The 12002-nt window shown below is 33.2% G+C and overlaps 1 protein-coding gene across 2 annotated transcripts in view; it reads left to right on the top strand.

Annotated features, from left to right (window-relative positions):
• Positions 1-12002, top strand: part of DLGAP1 (DLG associated protein 1) — a 782098-nt gene that overhangs the window by 61154 nt on the left and 708942 nt on the right. For both annotated transcript variants that reach the window (XM_074203980.1, XM_074203979.1), the window contains exon 2: positions 9424-9527. The gene's annotated coding sequence lies outside the window, so the exon portion shown is untranslated. The remainder of the gene's footprint in view (positions 1-9423; positions 9528-12002) is intronic.

The raw sequence follows: 12002 nt of genomic DNA, 5'->3' as shown, positions 1-12002 counted from the left end.
TGCACTGGGGCTTGCAAAATGCCTTCTGAGCTGGGATAGAAATCTTGCAACTGGACTGCTATGTCTCTAGCTTGCTAAGATGGGACCCAGGGGTCTCAGATGCTGATCTGTGCTATGTTTCTCCTTCACCCAAGTGAGAGATCTTTCCTGAAGTTCTTCAAAAATATCTTAGCTGGAAAATTGCTTTACCTTTCTTTAGTCTGTCTTTTGGTGAGTTCTGTCACTGCAGAATCTGTTTAGAGGCTTGAATTAATATTGTTTTGAGGGAAACTGAGGAGAGTTTAGATGACTTCTGAGCTTTTCTATGTCATCTTGACTTCAATTCCCTCATATAGTGAATAGTAAATTTCATGTGAGTTTCTCAGTGGCATTCTGTGTGGGGATTTTTTTTAGATGTGCTCTTATTTGTAGTCCATTGGTGTGTGTGTATGTATGTTTTTCCCCCTTGTCCATTCTATAATATTCATTTTATTAGATTGTTTAATCTATTTAAATTAAAATTTATGGTTGCTATTACTATTTTACTTCATTTATTTAATTTTTGAGTATAAAGTTTTTTTTTAATGCTCCTCTTTATTGCTGTAATTGTTAAATTATGTTGATGGTAATATATTCCATAGACTCTCCCTACAATCTCATTTACATGATCTAGGATAAGATCTTGAAATCTATTTGAATTGCTTTTTTTCTCTCTTTCCTTTTTAAAGTATATTTACTTTTACTCCTTTGACCTTTCTCTTTCTCAACTCAGTAAAGAAAGCAATTAAGAATCTTCTCTCCCTGTTTCCCCCATAATCTTTTAAAAAATATAACTTTTTCTTATTTCACTCTTCCCCCTTAAAGTTTTTTAAATTATATGTCTCAATTTATGTATTATTTCCTTATTTGTTCTGTCTTTCTTTTTCAGAAGTTATTGGTGAAAATAATGTTTCTGAATGCCAAATCTGAGTCCTTTCTCATTTTCATGGTACTACCTTTGTATATCTTAGACAATTCTTATTTAGAAGCTCCTAATTTAGAAAAATAAATTCATGAAACCTGAGATGGAAACATATTATATGGCAGGAATCTCTTTGTAAACCAAATTGTGAGGACTATTTCTAGCCCCTGCCATTACCATGATCCTTAAGTACATTATAATCTATTTGCTTCCAAGTTCCCTTGTAACTTATAATGTTAAGTGCCCTTTGGGACTTAGACCTTACTTTTTCCCTCTTTTGGATTAAGACCATGTAAGTAAAGCTCTTTTACAAAGAAGGTGGTTGCACATATTTCTCCCAGAGAAAATTAATTACATGTTCCTATTAATCCAGACTTCTTACCCCCTCTCTCCCATATAAATGAATATATATATATATACATATATATATATATGTATATATATATATATATGTATATATCTATATATAAAATGACAGTCATTCCTTTCTCCCTCTAGGACAAGATCCCTTTTTTACTTCTCACCCATCTCAGGTTCTCTTCTCCATTATTTCCATTCTATTCTGGGTTCTCCCCATTCTTGTTGAAAGACCTAAAGAAAATATTATCTTTCAGGATTCATTAAATGATTTGGAAAGAATATATCACTCCTTCTACCCTCTGTTCCTTACCTTTCCAATCCTCCAATAACAAACTTTTATTATTCCTTTCCACAAAAGATATTGATTCACTGATAGTTTGAGAATTTTATCTTTAGAGCAGTAAATCAAAATTTAGTGCTTCTCTTATCCTTATTCTCTATATTTCCCTTGAATATTCAATCTCTTATGTCCTTTTAGTCCTTGGAAGATTGTTCTTTGTTCTTTCCTTTAGCCCACAAACCTGTCTTTTTTTTAATGGGATATAAAGATTTTTTTTCTTTTCTTGATAATGGAAGCTATTTACTTTTCTTGTATTCCTTTGTTTGGAGTGTTTATAAGTGAAATAATCTTTTCACCTTTGTTGTTGTTTTTAACCCCACCCTCACTCCCAAGGAAGACCTCTATTGCCTCTCTTTTCTTGAGATTCACTTTTGTTTCATTGTTGATTAAATTTAAGTAACTCATTTTGACAAGTTAGTTTTGAATTTTAGCTTGAAGTCTGTTTCCTTTTGGAATATATCATTCCATCTTTTCTCCTTTTTTTTCCTTGCTGTGAAATAATCTTGGAATATTTTAATTGTCTTTATTTTAATGGTTCTCTCTGCTCACAAAATGTGTTGCTTAATATTGATGTTATAGGATCTATTGATGGTATGGTATTTGTCTTATGTGGTGGTTGTTGTTGGGTTTTCTCCATGACAACGATCTGTAGATTCTATTGATCAATTTTCTTTATTTACTAGTTCACATCAGTTCTCTTGAATCATTTTCTGCAATGTAGTATACAGGTTTGTTCTTTTTATTTGTCATGTTCTTTTGGGAGACCAGTTATCATTATCTCTGTGCATCTGAATTTAAAGTCACTTCGGTGTATATAGAATTTAATCTTTTCTTTTGAAATTTGATGTCTTTTGCTTTTATTTTTATCATTTTTCCCCCACTTCATTTTCTATTATACTGTTTCTCACATTCTCTACTTTATGGAGAAATTATCTAACACATATTCAAATTTCCTGCTCTGTTGTTTCTGTGTTGTAGGATTGAGAGTCTTGTCCTCTGAAAATTTCCATCAATAATTTTTTCCTGTTTTATTTCTCTTTCAAACCATTTTGGAGGATTTTTTTGCGTATTTTGTGTTTTACTGTTGTTTCATGATACCTGGACAGTCTGAGACTCTTTTTCACTTGGTAATTTTAATATAATAGATATTTTTAGTGTTTTTATTCTCTTTCAGATTTTACTCATCTTTCTCCTGCTTTCATGATCCTTTATTGAGATAGGTTTATAATTCAGACTTTGTTCCTCGAACTTTTGGTCTTTAAGTCTTCTTTTTTTGTATTCTAAGTTATTTGCATCTAGTTTCTTTCCTCAATAGTTTACACCTACTTCTACTGTGCATCTGATGCACAGATGCCCAGAATTGGCCATATGGTTGACCTCAAAGTATTGTGAGGAAAAACCAAGCAGCTAGACATGCAAAACAGATCTGAGGAAACTGGTCCAGTGGACTGGTACCTTGTTCCTCTTTTCTAGCAAATTCTAATTCCACTATACTGCAGTCTTCAGTCCATTTATCTTACATTCACTCATCTTTCCATTTATGTGACTGGAACATCCATCCCTGACATCTCTTATTGTTTGAACAATGGTTCAAATCAGATCACTGAGATAGGAGAAATTAGTCAAGGACCCCAGACTCAGTCCCTAAATTAAAAATTTGTGAGAGGACTTATGTCCCCTTCACATAAAATGTGACACAGACTGGGAAATGGAGGTAGGGAGTCTTTCTATAAATAACAAATCTCCCTGATTTTATTTCATGAAGCTTTTATTCTGCAATAATCTAGTCTTATTTTTATTTCATTTAGTTTCATCTACTTTATATTTATCTTTAATTTTTCAGTTTTGTTTCTTGCAGAAGATAAATAAAAGCATCACCATCTTGCCAATCATATTATTTGGCTATGTAAAAAATTATTCATAACTTTTTAAAAATTATAATCAGTTTTGGAAAAACCCTCTTAACCCCAAAAGTAAACTCTATATTATGTCAAAGTAAAAAAGTCAAGGCAAAATACTAAATATAGTGACCAAATATGATGATGTATGCAACATTCTGCTCTAATATTTTTCACCTCTCTGATGAAAATAAATGATTTATGATGTTTTTCAGGATCATTATTGGTTTTTCAATTATTGAGTTCACTTTTTTTACTGATACTATTATTTTCATTGTTGCAATCATCTTATAATTTTTGGGGGGTTCTGCTCTTTTCCTTTTACAACAGCTCATACAAATCTTCCCATATTTCTGTGAATTCCTTTATATTGATTATCTCTTGTCCACAATCAAATTCAGTTGGATGGATTTATCACAATTTGTTCAATCATTTCCTAATTGATAGACTACCTACTTTGTTTTTAGTTCCTTGAAACCACAAAAAAAAAAAAGGCATATTCTGGCATATGCTAGATCTTTGCTTCTGACATTCACTTCTTGGAGGATATACCCAAGTCCACTTCTTTTTTTAACTATTTGTTTTTTATTAAAGATATTATTTGAGTTCTACAATCCCCACCATCTTACTTCCCTCCCCCACAACAGAAAGCAATCTGTCAGTCTTTACTTTATTTCCATGTTGTACATTGATCCAAATTGAGTGTGATGAGAGAGAAATCATATCCTTAAGGAAGAGACAAAAACTCTAAGAGATAACAAGATCAGACAATAAGATATGTTTTTTTCCTAAATTAAAGGGCATAGTCCTTGAATTTTGTTCAAACTCCACAGCTCTTTATCTGGATACAGATGGTATTCTCCATTGCAGACAGCCCAAAATTGTTCCCGATTGTTGCACTGATGGAATGAGCAAGTCCTCCAAGGTTGAACATCACCTCCATGTTGCTGTTAGGGTGTACAGTGTTGTTCTGATTCTTCTCATCTCACTCAGTATCAGTTCATGCAAATCCCTCCAGACTTCCCTGAATTCCTGTCCCTCCTAGTTTCTAATAGAACAATAGTGTTCCATAAACCTCTGGTCAATTTGATTAAAAAAAGAAGAAGAAAACCAAATTGCTAGTATCACAAATGAAAAAGGTGAACTCACCACCAATGAGGAGGAAATTAAAGTATTAATTTGAAATTGTTTTGTCCAACTCTATGCTAATAAATTTGATAATCTAAGTGAAATGGATGAATATTTACAAAAATATAAGTTGCCAAGGTTAAATGAAGAAGAGATTAAATACCTTAACAACCCTGTCTCAGACAAAGAAATTCAACAAGCCATTATTGAACTCTCTAAGAAAAAATCTCCAGGGCCTGATGGATTCACAAGTGAATTCTACCAAACAGTTGAGGAACAATTGTTCCAATTCTATAAAAACTCTTTGGAAAAATAGGGAAAGATGGAACTCTGCTTAACTCTTTCTATGAAACCAATATAGTGCTGTTACCTAAACCACAAAGAGTTAAAACAGAGAAAGAAAATTATAGACCTATTTCCCTGATGAATATAGATGTAAAAATCTTAAATAAAATCTTAGCAAAATGATTACAAGTTATCACTAGGATAATACATTATGATCAAGTAGGATTTATTCCAGGAATGCAGGGTTGGGTCAATATTAGGAAAACTGTTAGTATACTCAATTATATCAACAACAAATCTATCAGAAATCATATGATCATATCAATAGATGCTGAAAAACCTTTGACAAAATACAGCATCCATTCCTATTAAAAACACTAGAGAGTGTAGGAATAAATGGACTGTTCCTTAAAATAATTAGCAATATCTATCTGAAATCATCAACAAGCATTATATTCAATGGGGAGAAGCTAGAGGCATTCCCAATAAAATCAGGGGTGAAACAAGAGTGCCCATTATCACCACTACTATTTAATATTGTATTAGAAATGTTAGCATCAGCAATTAGAGAAGAAAAAGAAATTAAAGGAATTAGAATTGGGAAGGAAGAGACAAAACTCTCACTCTCTGCAGATGACATGATGGTCTACCCAGAGAATCCCAAGAAATCATCAAAAAAACTACTGGAAACAATTAGCAGTTTTAGCAAAGTTGCAGGTTATAAAATAAACCTTCATAAATCCTCTACTTTTCTATATATGTCTAGCAAGATACAGCAGGAAGAGCTAGAAAGAAAAATCCCATTTAAAGTAACCTCAGACAATATAAAAATACTTGGGAGTCTATTTGCCAAGACAGACTCAGAATCTTTTTGAAAACAATTATAAAACACTTCTCACACAAATTAAATCAGATTTAAATAACTGAGCAAATATCAACTGCTCATGGACAGGTAGAGCTAATACAATAAAAATGACAATTCTAACAAAACTAAACTATCTGTTTAGTGCCCTACCAATCAGAATTCCAAAAAATTACTTTGAGTTAAAAAAAATTGTAAGTAAATCCATATGGAGAAATAAAAAGTCAAGAATTGCCAGGAGCTTAATGAAAAAAAATGCAAAAGAAGGTGGCTTAGCCCTGCCTGATCTAAAATTATATTATAAAGCATCAGTCATCAAAAACGTTTGGTATTGGCTAAGAAATAGAGTGGTGGACCAGTGGAATAGACAAGGTGTAAAAGCAGGGGATGATTATAGTAATCTGCTGTTTGATAAACCCAAAGAGTCCAGCCATTGGGATAAAAACTCCCTCTTTGATAAAAACTGCTGGGATAATTGGAAATTAGTATGGAACAAACTTAGATTAAACCAACACCTAACACCCTTTACCAAGATAATATCCAAATGGTTACAGGACATAAAAAAACAATACTATAAGCAAATTAGAAGATAAAGGACTAGTTTACCTATCAGATCTATAGAAAGGGGAGCAGTTTATGACTAAGGAAGAGTTGGAGAACATCACCAAAAACCAATTAGATGATTTCATTTACATTAAATAAAACAGCTTTTGCACACATAAAACCACTGTAACCAAGATCAAAAGAAATTTAGTAAATTGGGAAACAATCTTTACAACTAATGATTCTGACAAAGGACTTATTTCTAAAATATACAGAGAACTGAGTCATATTTTTTAAAACAAAAAGCCATTCCCCAATTGATAAATGGTCAAAGGATATGCAAAGGCAATTTACAGGTGAGGAGATCAAAGCAATCCATAGCCATATGAAAAAAACGCTCTAAATCATTAATTATTAAAGCTTCTCTGAGGTACCACCTCACACCTCTCAGATTGGCCAATATGACCAGAAAGGATAATGATCATTGTTGGAAGGATTGTGGGAAATCTGGGACACTATTACACTATTGTTGGAGCTGTGAACTCATCCAACCCTTCTGGAGAACAATGTGGAACTACGCCCAAAGGGCAACAAAAATGTGCATACCCTTTGACCCAGCAATACCACTACTGGGTCTATATCCTGAAGAGATGATGAAAAAAAGGGTAAAAACATTACTTGTACAAAAATATTTATAGCAGCCCTGTTTGTGGTGGGAAAGAATTGGAAATCAAGTAAATGTCCTTCAATTGGGAAATGGCTTAGCAAACTGTGGTATATGTATGTCATGGAACACTATTGTTCTATTAGAAACCGGAAGGGATGAGAATTCAGGAAGCCTGGAGGGATTTGCATGAACTGATGCTGAGTGAGATGAGCAGAACCAGAAAAACACTGTATACCCTAACAGCAACATAGCAGTGATGATCAACCTTGAAGGATTTGCTCATTCCATCAGTGCAACAATCGGGAACAATTTTGGGCTGTCTGCAAAGGAGAATGCCATCTGTATCCAGATAAGGAGCTGTGGAGTTTGAACAAAGTTCAAGGACTATTCCCTTTAATTTAGAAAAAAACAGATATCTTATTGTCTGATCTTGTTACATCTTAGACTTCTTGTCTCTTCTTTAAGGATATGATTTCTCTCTCATCACGCCTGATTTGGATCAAGGTACAACATGGAAACAAAGTAAAGGCTGACAGATTGCTTTCTGTGGCGGGGGGAGTAAGATGGGGGGAAATTGTAAAACTCAAATAATATCTTTAATAAAAATATATTTAAAAAAGAACAATAGTATTCCATGCCAAGTCCACTTCTTAATAGAAGGAGGTAAGAACCAGAAGGCAAGACCACAAAAGTTTAATCTTTCTCACTGGACTTTTGGTTTTCACTTATTTCATCCACAATGGAAGGAGAAGAATATCTCTTTGTCTTGCATAAAAGTTCATCAGAATTAATGGAATAAAAAATCAAGATATTGAAAATTGCTCAGAGCTGGTATATCAGTTTAGACATCATTTTCCTGAGATACTACTGGAGTTGGAATATGTGACTAAAGACTGAAATAGTGAACCTAAATGTGGATACAGACATTTTCATGAACAATATTCCCATATGCAATATCCTAACAATGTTTTCCCATCGAACAAAAATGTGATCCCATTACTACTTTTCCACCTTTGATTTAATATTCCTAACATTTCATTCTAATATCTGTCATTTTAATATGTGGCTTAGACAGATTCTGCAAAATAACTTGTTAGGAGACAGGTGTTCTTTTAATAAAAAAGAAACAAAAGAGGACGGGTGAAGTAATTGTTGATAATACAATATGCAAATCTTTATTTCTAAATACCATTTTATTTCTATTCAATAAATTGGTGCTTTTATTTACTTTTCTTCATATAATTCATCTATTTTCATATTCTTTGAAAGTGCATGACATAGCGTTTCCTCATAAGAAATAGACACTACTCATCTGACAATACACAGTCACCATGGTTTTTCATTAATTATTGAAGGATGTCAAATCCTGGTAACATGGGAAGAGCAAATATATGCGAACTCTTCCATTTATTATCAGACGTGTTACTATTGGGGACTTAGTTTCTTTGTGTTAAAAGTTGAACTTGAATTTAGTTGTCAATTTTTTTGAACTCTGAAAATTATCAATGCATAAAGCAATATTTAAGACTTCTTCATATTTGTATCATCAATTGACAATATATATTAAGCACCTACTATAGTCTAGATTCTGTGCTAGTCACTAAGGATTTAAATAATTACAAATATAAATTTTATACCTTATAATATACTAGATTAGTCTCTCTTTTCTTAGCTTTAATCTGTTGTATTTTCCTCTTTTTGAGGAGATGCCATTGGTAGCCAATAGTTGCTTGTTTGGCACTCGTAGCCCAAAGCAGCATGACTAGTTATGATTCATTATTTTTTAGTTCTCCCTTATTTGTTTTCTGTAGGGCTGCATTGTATGTTTTTCTCAGCTCTTTTGCAGTTACAGCTACTTCCTGGTAGAATTTTTAAAAATGTAATATTTTAAGTGTACCTTAGCTTACAAAATCATATATTTGCCTATTTCTCTTTGACTAAATTTAAAAGAAATCAGGGGGCAGCTAGGTAGTGCAGTGGGGGCGGCTGGGGGGCACAGTGGATAGGGCACAGGTCCTGGAGTCAGGAGTACCTGGGTTCAAATACAGTCTCAGACACTTAATGATTGCCTAGCCATGTGGCCTTGGGCAAGTCACTTAACCCCATTGCCTTGCAAAAACCTAAAAAAAAAATGTGAAAGAAATCAGAAATATCCTTTACTGAAAACAGTTCATTGGTGAATAAATAATTATAGTGTCAGAATCATTAAAATGATCATGTCTGATTTTATTTTCTGGGAAGGATAAATGCACAAAATGTAATGGCCTATAAGAGTACTTCTATAGAAAACTCTTAGCAATGAATTTAGCAGTTGATAGAGTAGCTCTTTGAAATTATTATTAATTTTTCTTCTCCTTTCAAGCTTATAGTATAATGACTGCCTTTTTTATTATTTTTCAGAAGAGCTGAACATCCAGTATCATAAGGGATATCTGTATTAAAAGCTCTGCAAAGTTTCCCTCCTCTCTTGCCTTGCAACTTGCTAAGATGGAAGATTAAAGAAGGTAAAACCCATATCTTTTCTTTTATCTCTTTTTAATAGGGTGAACTATTGACTCTTTTTAGTTTAGCCTTTGGGGTATATTTTTTTCTACTTTTCATGGTCTAGAAATAAGAACAGTTACAGTTTGTTGTTTTGGTGATTAGTATGCAGTTAACTGTGTGGTTTTTGTTGACTTAGTTGTTAAAAAGTTCACAAAAGTTTGCTTACCCTTTCAAAGTTAAGTGTTAACTCATTTTGTTATAATAACTGTTATTTCTGAGAATAACATTCCAAGGAAATGGCAAAAAAAATGATGGATGCATGTCACTGCAAAGAGTCAGATCATTATATAGCTTAAAGAGATAAAATGTAGCTATAGTGATAGGAAATAGAATGAAATTTTTATTTGCCTAGAGAAATGCAAAGATGTATAGATCAGAGGAAAAGAACAAATACACACCACAGCATTGAGGAAAGGAATACTAGAGCTTGAACACAGAATAGCGGCAACTGTGATTATTAATATCAACACTGAAAACTTCTGAACCTTCAGGACATTCTAGGAAGTAAAGATTCACCATTGGTTAATACTGAAAGGAACCAATAGAGGACAGCTGAGAATTAGAAGCAATTAATCACCAAATATAGATAGGATACAAATAATAGAAGCAAGTAACCTAGTTCAGGGAAGGGATTTGGGGATAACTTTAATTCATCTAAGTCAGTAATTTAAGTGTAAAATCCTGAAGGCAACTGCTAAGTCAAGAAGCAAAGAGGAGTCTAACAAGGGATATTATGAGGAAAAATGTATTTCATCATTAAGTGGAAGGAGGAAGTAACATACTGCATAAAGCTTTTTGGGTTAACAACCACTCATTCAGGAATCTATATGTAGTCTGTGGGATTCAAGCGAGAATCAAGAAAAGCCAGAAACAGTGTCAGTGTATGAGTTCAAATCAAAATGTTAATAGATTGGTTTGAGACAAAATTTTATTCTTTTTTTTTTGAAGCAAAATAACAAGGGTGACTATTTAAGTGACCCTGAAATTGGAGAACTGTGTGGAGCATGTTTAGAAATATGATATATTACATTTAAATAAGCTCTGGAGTGTATAATACTGCTTAATATTTTTTAAAAGATTACTTTTGATTCAATTTGAAGCAGTGTGATATAGTGGATAGATCTGTATATGAAGCCAGGTCCCCCCCTTTGATACATGTCTGGCTGTGTAACCTTGGACAAATCACTTTTCCATTTTACTTTAGGCAATACCCTAACACAAAGTTTTAGGGATAATGTTGACCTACATTGGTAGAGGGTGTTTTCTTACTGGAATTCTCTATATCAAAGAAATCACAGGTTACTTTATTTATCCTCTCTTGCCATTTTTCTCCTGAATTAAATAACTTCAAATAAAATGTATCATATCTTGTATAGAAATGAAGTAGATTAACACAACTGCATTGTCATCCTCATTATATTGGCAGCATTGGTAGTAACTATGTGTCTTGCCTAGAATTCACCATGTTGTATGAGAAAGATTAATTATTCTAGTGTGCTGTAAGTTTATGATTTGGTTATGATTCAACTTTGTATCACCAAGCTTACATGTCTTTATAAACTGTTCATGTAACTCACATTTTCAAGGATCTGTATTTAACTGTAGATACTACTGCCCTTTGTAGAGTACAGATTTTTGGTTCTTGTCCTTGTTATTCAAGAAGTACAAAATGATGTCATTAGATGACATTAGAGGCAAGTTGCAGTATGCCTAACTGAGGCTGATCAAACCAATATGAGCTTGGAATGCTCTACCACACATCAGGCACAAATAGTTCATATTAACACTTGTGCTGGGTACTCTAAACTCACATATCTCATGTTACTGTCACTCTCAAGTAAGTGTATGGTTTTGTAATGTTTCATTTGTTTTTTTAGTATAGACTCCAGGAAAAGCCACAATCAGTGAGATGACTTGGAGTACTGATTTATTTTTAAATTAATGAACTTTAGTGAAACACTGCAATCTGATTGACCTAGAAGAACTGAAGTTCAAAAGAGGGAGAGGATGAGCTGGCTCAGCAGTCAAGAAGCTCAACAAGCTTCATTTTACAAACCCCAGAAAGCAGAAGATCAAGGAAGGCAAAATAAATTAGTGGTAGAAGGGAAAAAAAATGAAAGGAGTGATGAAAAGGGTGGATCAGAGTAGGGGACAGTACAGTAAAAGGACATGTGTGGGGAGAGGTATATGTGAGGAGAAGAGACAAGCTGAAGGAAGAGAAAGAAAAACATTATTTTATGGGGAGAAACTATATATAGATACAGTATGTAGTTGAACAAACAACAATTGAGTGAGAGAACAAGATGTTTCCCTCATCCCCCTCCATCCCCATGTTTCTAAAGCATGCATAAAGATTAGAGCATGTCTGCTTTTGCTTTCCTTATTTAGGTGGGAAATGGAACTAATCCATTTTGGGAAGATTTTCTACAATAAGG

The sequence above is a fragment of the Macrotis lagotis genome, chromosome X, assembly GCF_037893015.1.
Source record: "Macrotis lagotis isolate mMagLag1 chromosome X, bilby.v1.9.chrom.fasta, whole genome shotgun sequence".
Lineage (NCBI taxonomy): Eukaryota > Metazoa > Chordata > Mammalia > Peramelemorphia > Peramelidae > Macrotis > Macrotis lagotis.
The sequence above is the reverse complement of the archived record's forward strand: the minus strand, read 5'-3'. Positions and strand labels throughout refer to the sequence as shown.